Here is an 18,632-nt window from a genome sequence, read left to right on the forward strand (position 1 = left end):
TTAGCTCATTTGCAAATTGGGACTTAGTAGTGAATTGAATTATAATTGTGAGTTGTATGAACTCTGCACCAATCTGCCTCCCTGCAAAATCACTGCAACATTATTGTTCAGTGCTGTTAATTGTGAAGAAAACAGTGGACTGCCAAACCCAACTGAAAAGGATCTCTCTGGAATAAAATGACTTGGCATCTGTTCAATGCAATTAATTAAATAACTAGAGAGCTGTGCAATTCTGCAATTAATTAAAATATGATTTGAGTCATAACCAGGGAAGGGGGAGGAGGGGGGGGGGGGGTAATGGAAATGAGACCAGATATGGACATTCAAATACACAGATTGGTCCTGATTTAGGATTAAAGACCTGTAAAATTCCTACCATGGAACCATCACCACAACACAGTTCCTTCACCATGACAACCAATGGTTCAATTGTACCACATCTTCACACTTTCACAACTATCTGAATAATTTAACACAAACTGTACAGGACTGGCTGGACGCAATGAGGACAACAGAGACTGCAAATTCTGGAATCTAGAACAGAAGCAGAACGCTGGAAAAACGCAGGTGAGGAAAGAGAAAAGATTGTCAGTATAATCACAGTGAGGGTGAGGGGGGGGGGGGTCGAGGCAGGTAGGTGATAGGTGGGAGCAGATGAGGAGGAGATTATGGGCAGATGAAACCCGGCTGGGGAGAGGGTGTGACTACACTTGGCTTCTCCTCTCCCACTGAAACCTTTTAGCACACCTTCTCCAGAAGGAGGATCAAATGCTTCCTTTAAAACATCGATTTGATGAGTATTCAAACTCCTATTCATTGAATTCTTTGGATTAAGATAATATGTAGAGTAAATCTCTGATTATCCACTGAGGATTCAGAAAGCCCAATGATTTGGGATATGATTATCAGGTGATTTTTGCTGCGTTCCCCATTTATTCTCCCTTTCTGCACTCCCTTAAACTCGTGGGTTCCACTCCCGGTTCCTGCACTCCCTATCCATTTGTCGGGACACCAGTTCCTGCTCTCTCTGTCCACTCACTGGGGTTCCAGACCCCTGCTTTCCACCCAATCTCTAAGGCCCCAGATCCCACCTCCCCGCCCATTCATCAGGACCTTAATTCCCCCACAACTTGCCCTCTTACAAAGTCCTAGCTCCCACGCTCTCTGCTCACCTGGACCCTGGTTCCCGCTCTTTCGAATGGCAAGTAGACGGATGTTTACTAAAATTAAAAATAGAAGTGCATTGGGAGAAAACTGAAAGTTGCATGTATTTATCAAAGAGCTGGCACAGGCATAGGACATACAACGTAGAATGGATATAGAAACATAGCACAGGAACAGACCCTTCGGCACACAATGACCACATGGAACATAATGTTGAGGTAAACTAATGTCCACTGCACATAATATTCCTACATTTCCTGCCTATCCAAAAGTCTCTTAAATGCCCCTTTAGTATCTGGCTCTTATCAGATTTGCAGTGCATTCAAGGCACCCACAACTCTCTGCCTGTAAAATCTCTTTTAAACTTTGTCCTTCTCCCCTTAAAGCTATGCCTCATAGTTTTTTTAATTTTCCACCCTGGGAAGAAGTTTTCGACTGGCTACCCTATCTGTGCATCATTTCATTTACTTCTATCAGGTCTCCCCTCATCCCCCCAAGCTTCTGAGAAAACAATCCAAATTTGTCTAACCTTGCATGATGGATTGAAATGGCATTTTTGCTTATGCTTCTATAAATTTATAATTTGAGTGATTAGGGAATATAGAGTCTTAAATTGGCTTTGGACAAGATTGGATAATGCCAATTCAATCCAAATTTTGAATGTAATCCAAATATCCCTGCTCCCCTGCATCTCAGAAAAATGTAGCTACAACATGAACTTAACTTTCAGTTAATGAATTATGCAGATAGTGAGAAACGACCGTACATCAAATGAATACTACTTCCAGGGAATGAGTTTGTAGATTACTTATCCACATGATCTGCATAGATAGCTCTCTGTTCCATTAAAGAACACATTTCCTGTTTCCTTACAAATATAGCAATTTAGAGAGTGACCATGGTGGCCTTAACCACTTAGTGATGTGCCTTGGGATCATTGCTGGGCCTAATGCTGTTTGTCATCTGAATCTGGATGATTTGGATGAGAATATACAAGGCATAGTTTGCAAGTTTAGTAATTTAATTACAGTGAATTCTTGACTAACTGGGCAAGTGGCCAAGGAATGTCCAATAGAGTTTAAGTCAGATAAGTGTGAGGTGTTGGATTTTAGGAGGTCAAACCAGGGAAGATCCTTCACAGCGCAGAAACAGGCCCTTTTGCCCATCATTCCCCGCACATTAACACTATCCTATCAAGCCAATTAACCTACAAACCTGTACGTCTTTGGAGCATGGGAGGATAACGAAGATCTCAGAGAAAACCCACGCGGTCACGGGGAGAATGTACAAACTCTGTACAGGCAGCAACCATAGTGAAGATCCTGCATCGGTCTTGAGTAAGTCTTACTCAATTTTTCTCAAACTCAAACTCAAATCCTGTTGAAGAAAGTCTTGAACTGGTGGGAAGGCAAATGGATGAGGGGTGGGAAGTAAAAGTATGATGACTCCTCTTTGATCTGTATGGAGATTTAAGAGGTGAATGGTGTTTGAGTTATTGACCATCAATGTGTCAGAGTTTAAAAACAAGTCCAATCAATTATCCCGGGCGCTGCAACAACATTACTGTGAGTTGTATTCCTTCTCCATACATCACTATAGCCTTGTGCAGGCCCTGTGGTCCAAATGAATTGCTGATGGAATATCGGATAAATTGATCTTCCGAACACTTTAATATAATGGTGATGAAGGCCACTCGATCTATGATGAAATTACAGTTAATGCTTGCATAAAAGATTTTATCATAAAGAATTTTCATTTATTCAATTACTATGCGTAATGTATTGTATGTTGTATAGCATGGAACAAGATAGGTTATAACTCATAGCATTGTGGACCTGTTGTTTGTGTAAGTGTGCAACACACGAGAGGGTTGCAAAGCAATTTCTCAACGCTGACAGCTTCCATTTATATGGCACCTCTAATGGAAGAAAACATCCCTAGGCATTTCACAGGAGGGTTATCAAATACAATTTTGAACTGAGTCACATAAGGAGGCGTGGGTCCCGGTGAACGAATGTTTGGTCAAGGCTGTGATTAATAGATTTTTATTGGATCTATTTCCTGAGGAGGTAGAAAGAGGCAATTCATACATCAATCTTTACAGGGTCTCAGAGTTATCCTGTTAGTCTCATTGCCCCACTTGCTTTCTACCACACAACTATCCTAGAGGCAATTTACAATGGCCACTTAACCCTCCAGCGCACCTTGGAGATGTGGGAGGAAACCAAGGCATCCAGAGAACACTCATGCAGGCACAAGGAGAACCATCAAGTGGCCAGCTCAGGAGGTCAGGACGGCACCTGAGTCATTCTCAGCAAGCACTGTCCTGACTCACCCTGTGTGATAAGACCATAAGACCTAGGAGCAGAATCCATCACACAACCAGAACCCATCACACAAAGGGTGGTGGGTTTCACACAAAGGGTGGTGGGTGTATGGAACAAGCTACCAGAGGAAGTAGTTGAGGCTGGGACTATCCCAACGTTTAAGAAACAGTTGGACAGGTACATGAATAGGACAAGTTTGGAGGGATATGGACCAAACGCAGGCAGGTGGGACTAGTGTAGCTTGGTCATGTTGGCTGGTGTGGGAAAGTTGGGTCAAAGGGCCTGTTTCCACACTGTATCTAATAAGATTCTAATTAGGCCATTCGGCCCACCGAGTCATTCAATCGTGGCTGATCTATTATCCCCTGTTAACCCCCCTTCTCCTGCCTTCTCCCTGTAACCATCATGGCCAATGACCGCTATCCGAGTGGATCCATCCTTTTCGAAGTTGGATGGCAGGATGAGCTGGCCCTCTGTGCCCCAGTGGCACCCATGTGGCAGAGTGGGCATCAAGTGCAAATAGGCCTCCAGTCTAGGCTTTGTCTTCTCAAAGCACCAAATGACCTTTGATCGTTAATTGGTATCAAACTACTTTGAACAATTTTATGGGTCTCTGATTGAGGCATTTAAAAATAATTCAAGGATATCCAGATAAATTTTTAAAAATGACTGAAATAAAAGGGAAGGCGCAGTGGCACGGCGGTAGAGTTGCTGCCTTACAGTGCCAGAGACCCGGGTTTGATCCAGACTCTGGGTGCCGTTTCGGGTCGAGACCCTTCTTCAGACTGAAGAACGGTCTCGACCCGAAACGTCACCCATTCCTTCTCTCCAGAGATGCTGCCTGACCCGCTGAGTTACTCCAGCATTTTATGATACCTTCGATTTGTACCAGCATCTGCAGTTATTTTCCTACACAGACTCTGTGCAGAGTTTGCACTTTCTCCCTGTGACCCCGGGGATTTTCTCCGGGTGCTCTGGTTTCCTCTTACACTCCAAAGATGTGCTGGTTTGTAAATTAATTGGATTTGGTGAATTTTTTTAATAAAATTTTCCCTAGAGTGTAGAATAGTGTTAGTGTACGTGGGTGCAGTGGGCCAAAAGGCCTATTTCTGCTGTATCTCTAAAAGAAAGATTATTGAAAGTATTAAAATAAAGTGAAACTGGGAGTTCCGATTTCGTCCCACATTCCAAAGACGTACAGGTTTGTAGGCTTGGTAAAATGTAAATTGTGCCCAGTGTGTGTAGGATGGTGTTAGTGTGCAGGGATCACTGGTCAGAATGAATTCGATGGGCCGAAGGGCTTGTTTCCTCACTCTATCTATAAACTAAAGTCAACTAAACTAAACTGAACTGAAATTCAAACCAATATCTGAACATACCACTGATTGAATGGGGTCATGACTTCTATGGCAGAACTCAGTGGCATAAGGGTGAGTTTCAGATACATTGCCCATCTGGCCACTTTTCCCCAGTTCTTCAGCAAACGACTGTTGGGCAAATCTCTAAGTGGGGTCAGGGGTCAGCATATGCTGGTGTTCCCGTTGTTTCCAATTTTCTCCTCTGGAGACTACACATGGGAGTTGGAAAGAGTTGACTCAAGAACTACAGACAGCTGGCATTCCCTAAAGAATCACCAGTTAGGAGTTGACTGGACTCAACCCAAGAAAAGGGTGACAGAACAGCGGTGGGTCAATGGAATTTAGATTTCAGTTGACCTAATTTAACAGCAGAACTGGTTTGAGGGGCTGAATAACTCCCTCTTGTCACGATGATCCATAGATGGGGTAGCTGAAGAGTCAAATATATTTAATATTCATAGGCACCAATATAGGCAATAATATTCATAGGCACCCGGAACAAGCGATGAAATGCTTACTTGTTGTGGCTTTACAGAGACTTAAAGTGCAACCACATAACAAATAATGATGTTATAAATCATGGTATACTAGGTAAGCCAGACTATAATAGTGCAAGCTAAAGTATGTAGTTCATGCTTCATAGTACAAAGTCCATAACATGGTGCAGCGGTAGGGTTGTGGTTAGGATTTGCAGTGTGGTTGATGGTAGCTGGTTTAATGCCTAATCTGGATGGGGAAAGATCAACGTTATATTCTTGTGGAGGAGGAGGAAGTAGGCATTTGGGGATCAGGGGTTATGGGTTTTATCCGATTCCCATTGGCAAGGGTAGTTTGCTTACCTTCTCAGTTATCAGTTGTGGTGCAAACCCCTGAGGAAGGGCCCCCACCCAAAACATCGCCTATCCATTTTCTCCTGAGATGCTGCCTGACCCACTGCGTTATTCTAGGATTTTGTGTCTATCTGTGATGCAAACCCTTCTGGCTTTCAACATTCATGGCAAGCAGAGAAGATCTGGGTCTATGGTTACAATCTCACTGATAATTTGGAATATATTGAATGTATGCCTTCAACAAACTCCATCACGGTTACACTTTTAAATCAATGCCCTGCAATGTTCGTTAAAAATCATCTTGGCACTGATTCAATTAGATTCAGATCCGCAGCCAGGCCGATAAAGTGGTCGCATTTTTTCAAATTTCAACTGAGTTCAATCTGGTTTTATTGCAATGCCCCTGATCTTCTTGCACGACACACCATCCAATCTTCACAGCATTTTAGGCTTATCTTTTCAAATTCCCTTTCATTAGTTCAAACTGCTAGATTACGCATGGATCAGTAACATCTGACTAGTTAGAAGACTAAAGTCAGCATTGTTGAACCTGTCACAAAAACAACTCCCATGACATTAATTTTGCTTTCTCTGAGAGCAGCTTAGTTTGAAAATGGACTTTAAAAGTGGTGAGTCATTCACATTATTTTGAAGGAAAACAATTTCTGACTTTGCAAATGTAATCTCCAAATGTTAACCTTGTTAGGTTGGACAATAATTGGACAAAATTCAGTTTAAGAGATTGAAAAAATTAGGAATCAATATTCAAGCAAGCCTCTTAGTTAAGAACTTAAAAAAAAAATTGTGGTTGTTTAAGAGCTGAAGTATCCAAAGTAGTAGTATGTACAATATCAAATGAACACAAGGTACAAAAGATCACCTTAGGTATCACAAAATGCTGGAGTAACTCAGCGGGTCAGGCAGCATCTCTGGAAAGAAGGAATGGGTGATGTTTCGGGTCGAGACCCTTCTTCAGACTGAATGTAGGGATCACCTTATATTTATATAGTTAACTGTGCAAAATATATTAAAATAATAATACGATTAGTTAGTCGCATCCTCTTGTTCCACAGGGCACATCAGCCTTTGTTTCTAAATTGCCCCTTCCTCACCTAGCTCCATATGCCCATCTTCCCCCACCACACCTGGTTCAATGTATCACTTACCAACCCCTTTCATCTCTTTGGCTATCTTTCCTCTACACTCTCGGTCCTAATGCAGAATCATAACCTGTAATCTTAACCATCTCTCTGGCTCCACAGATACTGCTTCACCTGCTGAGTGCCTCCAGCAGTTTGTTTTCAGGGATCTTATCAAAACATATAAGATTATTAAGGGGTTGGACACGTTAGAGGCAGGAAACATGTTCCCAATGTTGGGGAAGTCCAGAACCATGGGCCACAGTTTGAGAATAAGGGCTGGGCCATTTAGAACGGAGATGAGGAAAAACCTTTTCAGTCAGAGAGTTGTAAATCTGTGGAATTTTCTGCCTCAGAAGGCAGTGGAGGCCAGTTCTCTGAATGCAATCAAGAGAGAGCTAGATAGAGCTCTTAATGATAGCGGGGTCAGGGGGTATGGGGAGAAGGCAGGAATGGGGTACTGATTGAGAATGATCAGCCATGATCACATTGAATGGTGGTGCTGGCTCGAAGGGCCGAATGGCCTACTCCTGCATCTATTGTCTATTGTCTATTGTCTATTGTTTTTTGTTTGGAGAAGATATCTTGGATTATCAAAGGCATTCAACAAGGTGCATAAGAGGTAATTAAACAAAATCAGAGCACATGGGTTTGGGGATTTAAAAAAAAGGCTCGCACTGAGCATTGACAATGACAAGAAAACAGAAGCTGGGTATAAACAGATCTTTCTGGGATTGGGAGTTTGTCACTTGTGTGGTGTCACAGGAATTGGTGCTGGGGCCCCAGTTGCTCACAATACCCATGTTAGATGTCCATCTTTAGTTTCTTGAGAAAAACCTTGCTCGCGAGGAAGAAATTGGAGAGGTTCAGTGACTGCAAGTCTTAGGGAATGAATTCCAGTGCTTCCAGGATCCAATCTTGGAACAATTAGAATCAGACATGTGACATTGAAAGGATTAGAGGAGCCCAGAGATCCGAAAAGAATTGCAAGGTTTGAAAGGTGCAAGCAGGATAAGAGATGAGACAATGAAGAATGTGAAAATAAGGGTGAGTATTTTAACGTTTAGCCACTGATGAACAAAAGAAACTTGTCCTCTGTGAAGGGCTGAGAGTGCCTTGGTATGTTGACTGTTTTTATAAAAGGTGCGGGTTGTTATTATTAATATATCAAACACACATGTGATGGCTGAATTGAACTGGGTACAGGTTAGGGAATAGTCAGGAGATTCCTTTAGACCATCTTATAGTTGGCGCTTATTCTCTGTGTTAGGGTACTCTCCCTCACTACTGTAGGGTAAGACTATGCTGTACATTTATACAGAGCTCATTTGTCCTCATTCAGTATAGTACCAATAAAAAAAATGTTTTTAATTTAAAAATTTCATTTTTAAGAATACAAGAACATAAAAAAATAGGATTTGGAGGAATCCATTCAACTTTCAAGCCTGCCTTAATTGATCTGCCTAGACCTTGTCATTTTTTGTTGCAAATCCCCATAGCACTCAATTACTGGGCTTTAAAAACAAAATCGATCTCTTCTTTAAAACCTCCTCAATAATCCCTCTGGGGTGGGGAATCGCAGTGATTCAGCACATTCCTAGAGATATTCCTATGCACCTCAGTTTCAAATGAACCATCCCTAATCTCGTACCTAAATTCCCTAGTTTGAGATACTTCATTGGTTGAACCATCTCAACATCTTTCCTGCTATGACCTCAGGATCTTATATAACGTTATCCGTCACTCTTTAGAGCTCCAATTGTTGACCTGAATGGAATTAATGATTTTTTAATGTGCAGACTCAGTATTAATCCCCACGGTGAACTAAAATGCATAAAACTCATGTTCTCTCTGAACCAGTTGGCTTTGAAGGCACTGTTTAAGAAAATGCATGAAATTATGCATTTTATCTTCCAAAGACTTTCTGATTCTAACTAGATGATCAAAGTGGCAGTTCCATCAGTGTCAAAATTGGTTGTGCTATAAACAATATTCAGAGAAAGTGCACTGCATCTATATACTAAAACTCTCATTTGTTTGTTTGTTTGTTCCTGAAATACAGCCAAAATGGTACATGATAGCGCAACAATTTTAGGCCCACCTTACTCACCGTCATCCCTTTGGTGGTAATGGAAGAAGTTTCATTGCAATCGGTTATATTTTAAAAGTTATTCACATTTTAAAGTGTAAATCTATCTCTTAAGGAGGGAGGGGGGAGGGAGGGAGGGAGGAGGGAGAGAGGGGGAGGAAGGAGGGTAAAGGGGGTTGATGGGGATGGAGTGGGGGGGAGGTGAAGGGGAAGGTGAGGGGGAGGGGGTGGGAGGGGAGGGAGGGGAGAGGGGAGGGGGGAGCGGGAAGGGGGGAGCGGGGAGGGGAGTGGGGGAGGGGGAGGGGGAGGGGGAGAGGGAGGGGGAGAGGGAGGGGGAGGGGGAGAGGGGAGGAGGGAGGAGAGGGTGCTGCACCAATGCAGGAGAGGTTTGGGCCCAATGGGTCAACTTGGTCTAGTCTTTACTAAAAATGTACTTGAGGAGCATGTATGCCTGGATGTGTGCAATTGGAACAGCACTCAAGAAACTCAGCAACATCCAGGGCAAAAGAGCATTTTTATTGGCACGGCATTCATCATTATTGAGCATTCACACCCCTCGTCGCTAGCATGCTATGGCTACATTGTGTGGTAATGATTCATTGTGGGACAGGAGCTGTCTGTGTGTAGTTTGCACATTTTCCCCATGATCGGGTGAGTTTCCTTCGGGTGCTCCGGTTTCCTCCCACATCCAAAAGACATGCAAGTTTATATTTTTATTGGAATCTGAAATTTGCCCCTAATATGTATAGTGGATGCGAAAGTGCAATAACATAAAACTAGTGTGAACAGATGATCAATGGTTTGGCAAGGACGGTGGGCTGAAGGACCTGTTTCCATATTTCCATGTTCCAACGTTTTGATTTTAAAGATCTCATCCTTGCTTTCAAATCATTTCATGGCCTGTGTCCCTACAACCCCCTCTACACTTCCCCAGTTCTAGCATCCTTGGCCCATTCCCAATTTTCTTCATTTCTCCAGTGAAGGCCCTTTAGTTGCTGGAGACCTGTTCTGTATATTCCCTCCCTGTAACTCACGTCTATTCGAGTCTCTCCTTGTTGTTTTGTCCTCAGCTAGACATTGTGGCATCAGTCGCAATATCACTTTCTGTAGCTCAGTATCAAATTTCACCAATGATTCAGTGAGCCGTGTTACTGTTGTGATGTTACTGATGTTGAGGCTGTTCTTAAACAACTTCGTCAAAAACAAAGTTGTGATATCATTATTCTTCCTTTGTTGTTGCACATCTTTAAAGATGGAAACCTCAAAAAGCAATGAATGTTTTCCCGGCTTGGACGCTAGGATTGATAGATGTTATTTCTTTCCTGACGTACTAGGACTCCGTTCAAAAGTGAAAATTAACTCTCTTTTTCCTTGGGGACACATTTGTGTTCCACTTAAATTCAATGAAGCATCAATGTACCGTAACTTTGCTCTCCAGGCAAATCATACCATGCATGGGTACAAAAGAAAGAAAAAGCAAGGTGCAGAATACAGTGATACAGTTACAGAGAAAGTGTAGAACAAACAAAATGTGCCAGGGCCGCAATGCGTTGGATTGAAAGTTGGGGAATTCATTCCTAACATTTGTGAGGCCAGAAGATTGGCACAAAATGCTGGAGTAACTCAGTGGGATAGGCGGCATCTCTGGAGAGAAGGAATGGGTGACGTTTCGGGTCGTGACCCTTCTTCAGAATTTCTCTGGCAAATTTCCTTCCTACACTTATGTGAGGTCTGCTCAGAAGTCTGATTACAGTCGGAAGTAAACTGTTCTTGAATCCGGAGGTATGTTCTTTCAAGCTTTTGCATCTTCTGCTGATGGGAGAGGGGAAAAGAGGAAATGGCTGTGATGGGTGAGTGGTGCTTGATTATATTAGCTGCTTTCCTGAGGCATCGTGAAGTGTAAATAGAGTCAATGAGGGTGGGGAGCTGGTTTGTGACTTTATTCGGGCCGCTGGAAACCTAAAATTAAAATGGATGATGTTGGAAACATTTTGCGAGAGGCAGTGCCTGCAGGAAACGAAACAGAGTTTGTTTCATCAGAGCTTGGAAAATGATAAACAAGTTGCAGACAAGGTGGGGAGGGATGGGCAGAACTTAGTGAACTCCGATAAGGCGAGGCAAGGATTGTTCAGATGGTCTCAAAGTTAACCGATCTATGAAGGAAGTCAGAGAAAGAAAAAGCAAACAGAAAGTTAAAGACATGAAGAGCTGATCAAAAGGAGAATGCTAGAAAGTTTCAGCTGCTCTGGCAGTGTCTGTGGGCAATGAAGAATTGAAGAAGTGAGAGAAGAAATGATGGTTGGATGTACAGCTGTGGTTTTTGTCTCCCGGATCTACTCCCGTTAATTTTTATTGTTAGATCCTTTTTTTTTTTAACCCTCTTACTCTCTCTCCCCAAGTTTATAGTTTTATATTTTTATTTTTACTTTCTCTCTTCAAAAATTTAAAAATTGAAGCTATGTAAGAACTTTGTAACAAATGTGTTTTTTTCTTATTTCGATTTGTACATATGCTTTTCAAAAATAAAATTAAAAAAAAAAAAAGAAATGATGGATACACCGACCTGGCTAGATGTATTGCAAACGACCCAAGAAAATTAGTTGAAGTTGATATTAAATCCCAAATGCTGCAATGCGCCCAGAAGAAAACAAAATGCTGTTCCAAAGTTTACATTTGGCCTTGATGGAGGCTCTCCTTCGACTCTTTGTTTTCAAGTATTGCTGGCTGATTTATTTTTGTCTTTTGCGAAGGTTGACTCAAAGGATTTGCTTAACAAGATGTTTCATTGTACCTACACATCACTATACTTGTGCATATGATAATAAACTCAACTGGAACTTGACCACCGAACGAACCACCCTGCCATTTCTGAATTTCCCTCTATAATATTGGCTGCCCTCACTAATCTTTGCCTTTTTTTACATACTTACAGAATCTCTTGTGTTCCTCTCCAGTTCCCTCTCATATTTTGTCATCTCACTCTATATTCATTTTGAGTTCTCAGTCCTATTGAGTTCTAAATTACACTCAATTCTCACATCTGCCGTTATTTCTGTCAATTTTATAAATCTCGTTAATTTCTCCTGTCTGCCATGGATGGATAATTTTTCCTGTTGAGTTTTGTGATTAGAAGGGTTGTTTAGTTTGGCAAATCATATTTAATTTCTTTAAATGCTAGCCACTGCTGGTTCATTCTTTTTACCCTTTAATGTAGGCTTCCCATTAACCACAGTGACGTCTTTCAAAAATACAGAACCCCCTTCATATTGTAACAAAACACCAGATTAGAATGAAGACATAAGAGATTGCAAAAATGAATTGCTGAACATTTCAGGACAAAAAATTCCCATCTGTCCATTTCCTTCCACAGATGCCACCTGACTCGTTGACTTTCTCTAATATTTGATCTTTTTACACTATATTAGAATGTTCTACGTAAATACCTGGAGGAGATGCAGAGTAACAAGTACTACCTACTGGGAGCTGGTCGGCAGCCAATAGTCGATAGTCCATTTATTTGTCACATACACATAAATGCACAGTGAAATGAAAAATTACCCATAGTCCAACAATAAGACCAATAAAAATAAGCAATACAAATAAGCAATATCACACACAATCATAAACCAACACCAAACAAAAAGAAACATCCATCACAGTGAGTCTCCTCCAGTCCCCTCCTCACTGTGATGGAAGGCCAGAATGTCTTTTCTCGTCCCCTGCCCTCTTCTCCCGTGGTCAGGCTGTTGAAGTTGCCACGTCGGGGCGGTCGTGGCTCCTGACATTGAAGCCCCAGGCGCACAGAGAAAATCCCGCGGCCTATTCCAGGCCGTGCCGGACGGTGAAATGTCCGCGGCGGGCCGACCCAAGCCCCGCGATTCGGGGCAGGTGAAGACGCTGCCACTGCCGGAGCTCCCGATGTCGGCCCCCACCCAGGGACCTGCCAGCTTCCAACGGCCACGCAGCCTGCGGCCTGCGGCCAAAGAAACCTCTGGAGACGAGTCGCAGCAGCTCCCGCGGCGCCACCACAACCTCCGAAGGCAGCCAGCTCCGCAGATGGTGAGTCCGGTCCGAGGGCTCTACGAACCAGCGCCCAGGTGGTCCCAGGTGGAGGCCGCCAGCTCCAGGTGTTTGGCCGATGGTAGGCCGCAGCGGGAATGGAGACACGACCCAGAAACAAAGGTCGCGTCTCCGTTCAGAAGAGACAATTTTACAGTTTTACAGTTCCCCTCCACCCCCCACCCCTCCCCCCACATAACACACAACCATAAAAAACACTACATCACATCTAAACACTAAATTTAGACAAAAAACAACAAAAAACACAAAAGACAAAGGGACTGCAATGTATTTACTTTGAAATGAGCAGTGAATTTATTCTGTTAACTCTCTTCCAAGTCCAAGTTGTTGAGAAACAGTGTTAAAGATAGGATGGTGACAACACTGATTAGTGTCTTTGTTACCTCTCTGTGGATCATGATAAGCGGCTGTGATTTAAACAGGAATTTCAAAGATCAAACTGAGAAAGTTACTAGCTTTCAAGACATCAAAAGACTAGTATTGTTTGCTAAGTGGCAAATGCTTCCTGTATTGGTGCCGCTGGGACCTTTTAGTTTCTCTGGTCCTTTAATGACTGTTCATTTTCCTTGGTCAAATCATCTTAGATGAGCGGACAGTGCAGGCAAATTTATCACATTGAAGCCAATCTACAAATTCAGCATGATGCCTGTCCACTAGATTCATTCCAGAAACAAATGGTCTGCTGCTCATGTGATTAGCTTCTCAAAGCCTTGCCTCCTTCCAATCTGAAGACATCACTGTTGTACTCCTGGAAATGAATCACTCCAGACAAGCCAACTGAGGTCATAGAGTCATACATAATGGAAACCGGCCATTTGGCATATATGCCAACCAAGATTCCTCATTTAAGATGGTCCCATTTATCTACATTTGGCCCATGGCCCTTTAAATGTTTCCTATCCATGTACTTGTCCAAGTCTCTTTTAAATGTGATTATTGTACCTGCTTCAACTACTTCCTTCAGCAGCTTGAGATATACACCATCATGTGTGAAAAAGTTATCCCACAGGTTTCTATTACTTCTTTCCCCTTTAACATTAAACCCATGCCCTCTAGTTCTTGATTCCCCCAAAAGACAGCAAACATTCACTCTATCTTTGCTCCTCATTGTTTTATTTCTCTCTATATATTTCTCACTCCCTCAATCTCCTGCTTTGCAAAGAATAAAGTCTGAGGTAATGTTCAATAGTCTTCGACATATAAAAGTGGCCATAAGGCTATTTGTGTTACTTTGTGCTATAAGCATTGCCATGTGTTATTGAGTGCAAAATATTTCACATGAGATATTAAACCATTCCATTAGCCTCTTCGAATCAATAGTTCCATGGTGTCAATTGAAGAAGAGCAGAGAATCAACCCACAATGTTGAGAATTAATTTCTCATGCAGCCAACACATCATGGTTGATTGAATGGTCAGTTGATTCATTGTTTCTAGATCAGATTGGAGTCTGAAGAAGGGTCTCGACCTGAAATATTACACATTCCTTCTCTCCAGAGATGCTGCCTGTCCCATTGAGTTACTCCAGCTTTTTGGTCTATTTTGGTTATAATAGTTGCCTGAATAACAACAGTAAACCTATTTCATTGTGTGCATGTATCAGGGTGAGATAACTCGAGGTGATAAATAGAATGAATAACAGAATACCTATTACAACCGTAGGTGCTTTATAGTCAATTCAGTACTTTATGGTGCAAAGTTGGAACAATGGCCAAAAAAATATGTTCACAGGATTTTACAAACAATGACAAGAAAATAACCAAATAAAGCATATTGGTTTTGTCTTTGTTTTCATGCCCAATTCATTATTTCTTTCTTCATGGGTTCTTTTATAGCTTCTGAAAAATTAAGATTAAAAGGCTGATTAAAAGAGAGATGCAGCTCGGAAACATGCTCTTCAGCCCACTGAGTCCATTGACCACCCATTTTTACACAAATACTATCAGGACTCATTTTATTCTCCCTATATTCCTTCATATTCTGCACTCACCTACATCCTCATGACCATTTTTACAGATGCCAATTAATCCAACCGCAAGTTTTGGGGATTTGGAAAGAAACAGGAGCACATGGCAGAAACCCATGTGGTCAGAGTGAGAACGTGCATATCTACGCATGGAACACCAAATATCAGGATTGAACCTGGGTTACTGGACCTATGAGGCAGCAGCTCTACTATTGCACCACAAAAAGTGCTTCCTCCCAAATGCTCACTCGCCTTTTGGTGAGCAGTGTTACCGGAGATATGCTGTTTGCTTGAGTAGAAGACTTCAGAATGGTTGAAATTACCCTCACCAATCCCATTAGCCTGTGTATATGAACATCCCCTGTTTAATATTTTAACATTCCGTTAATCCATTGCAAATAAATAGGGTCATGACTTCCTTAAAGCAGCAGCCAGAAGAAGCTTGTACAAATGTATTCATACTTTTATTACCAGAAGCACACAGCGTTGTTTCAATATTGAAGAGATGATGAGATCATGACTTAAAAACATACCCACAGATTATTAAATACAAGGACAAATACAATTTGCAAAAGTAAACATGCTAAACCAGTGGAGCGAATCAGAGAAAGGTAATTGCACGGAGCATTAGAAGAAGCTTAGAGAGAGCAAAATATTTAAGTCTAAAAATAAATTCACGTAGAAAGCAAAATATTCTTGACATTGAGCTTCAATATTTCAGACTTCCTTTTATTTTGTTACACATGAGCAATATTAAATATTAATTAAGCAATATTGCTTACGTCAAACCAAACAGCGTGGCTGAGGTAGTAGATGGTAGGAAATACCCTGATACACTGGACAGTTATGGTTAGATACAACAAATACCTGAAGGCAAGTGGCCACAACTTTGGATAAGTCGTTGATTGATTAATTCCACAGTTAACGCACAGTTTTCAGAAGTAGAACCCTCCCGTAAACTGGGGAGGACCTGTAAGTATCTTACCCCATAATGCATGACCATGTGCTATTTAGTTTAGTTTAGTTTAGAGATACAGCGTGGAGAAAGGCCCCTTGGCCCATCGAGCCCGCACCAACCAGCGATCCCCGCACATTAACACTATCCTACACACGCCAGGTACAATTTACACTTGTACCAATATCAGCCATGATCACATTGAATGGCGGTGCTGACTCGAAGGGCCGAATGGCCTCCTTCTGCACCTATTGTCTATTGTCTATTGTCTAATTAACCTACAAACCTGTACGTCTTTAGAGCATGGGAGGAAACCCAAGATCTTGGAGAAAACCCACGTGGTCACGGGGAGAACGTACAAACTCCGTACAGGCAGCACGCTCGTTGGGATCGAACCCTGGTCTCGGGCGCTGTAAGCGCAGCATGGTAGCACCTCTACTGCTGCGCTACTGTGCCAGCCTACTAACAAGTAAGTCTAAAGGCTGAAAGCATTAATGCCTACAGGTGAACAAAACCAAGATATGATCTTTAAGTAAAAACAAAAACTACTGGTTGCACACTCCAAGTCATGGGACAACCTATCCTATCCAGTGAGGACATTTACATCAGTCTCCTATTTAATTATGATATTTCCGACTTTAACATAATAAACCCAACCAAACAAGTTTCCAAAGTCCCACAGAGGAGCCAACAGCACCCCTGCCACTGGATCCTTGACTTCCTGACCCATGGACCACAATCAATGAAGATTGACTGCAAAATATTCTCTGTGATAATTTGCAACACTGATGCCCCACAAAGGTGTATTCTCAGACATTTACTGCACTCCCTGTACACATATGCATGTACAGCCATATTCTGCTGCAATAAAATTCACAATTTTGCAAATGATACCAGGCGATGGGCCAGGTCTGAAACAATGACTGGGCAGAGTACAGGAAAGAGATAGAGAACTGAGCAACAACCCTTCCCCCAATGTCAGTATGATCAAGGGAGCTCGATATTTATTTCAGAAATTGAGTTGGCGTACATGTCCCAATCAACATCAATGGTGCTGAAGTGAAGATGATTGAGGCCATAGTTGCTAGGTGTTGGGAAGTTTACCATGCCTTTACATCCTTACAAGTCTAAGGAAGCTTATCATGTCTCCAATGACTCTTACCAACTTTTACAGATGTACAGTAGAAAACATCCTATAGGGATGCATCACAGCCTGGTTTGGCATCAGCTCTGACCACAAGAAATTGCAGAGAATTGTGGATGTAGCCCAATCCATCACACAGACCAGCCTTCGCCTCATCAACTGCATCTACACATCCAATTGCCTCGGGACAGCAGCCAACATGATCAAGGACCATTTACACCCTTTCCGGAAGATACAAAAGCTTGAAAGCAAGTACTACCAGATTCAGGAACATCTTATTCCCTGCTGAATGGTCATTTCATAATCTAAGGGTGTAGTCCCATGCATTTTTATCATTTGCATCATTTCTGCAGTTGTAACGCTATAACGCTGTTGCACTATATTTGCACTCGGTTGTACTAATGCATGTCCTGATTGCACTCATGCATGGTATGATTTGACTGCAGAGCATGCAGGTTTTTCACTGTATCTTAGTACATTCAACAATAATAAGCAAAGATCAAGTCACGAGTCAAGAGTCAAGTCAAGAGTATTTAATTGTCATGTGGACTGAAAAATGGACCAATTAAATTCTTTCTTGCAGTAGCATAACAGGCCTGTAAATGCAATATACATAGGTAAAATATAATAAGCGATTAAAAAAACATTAGTAACCCAATACTAGTGCAAAAAAAACCCTGAAGTCCTTGGTGCAACCAAAGATAGTCTACAGTTCATAGTTGAGGTTAGAATTGCATAGTGTTCAAGAGACTAATAGTTGTAGGGAAGAAGCTACTCTTGAACCTAGTCGTATCAGGGTTTACAGACTCCTATTCCTTCTTCCCGAAGGTAGGAGTGAAATGAGATCATAGCCAAGGTGGTGTAGGTCTTTGATTGCCATTAGCTTTGGGAGCTCTGACCCCTCTGACCCTGGCCACAAAATCTTTGAAGCACTTCCCTCTGGAAGGCGACTCTGGACTGTCAAAGCAGCCACAGCCAGACATAAAAACAGCTTTTTTTGATGAGTAGTAGCTCTACTCAATAACCAAAGTCTGTAGTCTCTTTTTTGCTCTGGTTTATTTTCACCCACATGTTTAGGCCGTAATTTTGCATCCTTATTGTTTTGATGTGTTTATGCTTTATTCTTAATTGTTAACTATATGTTTGTGTTGCCATTTATGAGCGGGGCACCAAGACACATTCCTTGTATATGCACATACTTGGCCAATAAACTTATTCATTAATTCATTCATTCATTCATTAATTCATTATGAAGCAGTGCCTCCTATAGATCCCTTCGATGGTGGGGAGCTCAGTTTCTGTGATGGACTGCACAATATTCACCACTCTTTGTAATCTCCTTCATTCCTGGGCATTTTAGTTGCTGAGCAAGCAGTCAAAATGCTCTCTACCATACACCTGTAGAATTCAAGAGATTATTCGTTGATGTCAATACTTAATCCTCAATGTCACGACAAAGTGAAGCAGGAAATGCCGGAAATATGCAATAGATCAGACAGAATCTATGGAGAGAGAAATCATGTTAGCATACCAGATCAATGATGTTTATTTGAAGAAGAAAATCCATATGCTCGCTAACAT

At 41.9% G+C, this 18,632-nt stretch overlaps 1 long non-coding RNA gene across 1 annotated transcript; it reads left to right on the forward strand.

Moving 5' to 3' along the window:
- Positions 1 to 488: 488 nt before the first annotated feature.
- Positions 489 to 18,218, forward strand: LOC144595495 (uncharacterized). Its single transcript, XR_013547503.1, has 3 exons — positions 489 to 567; positions 16,208 to 16,376; positions 17,082 to 18,218. It is a non-coding gene; the product is annotated as an uncharacterized LOC144595495 (long non-coding RNA).
- The last annotated feature ends 414 nt before the right edge of the window (positions 18,219 to 18,632 follow it).

Source organism: Rhinoraja longicauda, chromosome 7 (assembly GCF_053455715.1).
Source record: "Rhinoraja longicauda isolate Sanriku21f chromosome 7, sRhiLon1.1, whole genome shotgun sequence".
Taxonomy (NCBI): Eukaryota; Metazoa; Chordata; class Chondrichthyes; order Rajiformes; family Arhynchobatidae; genus Rhinoraja; species Rhinoraja longicauda.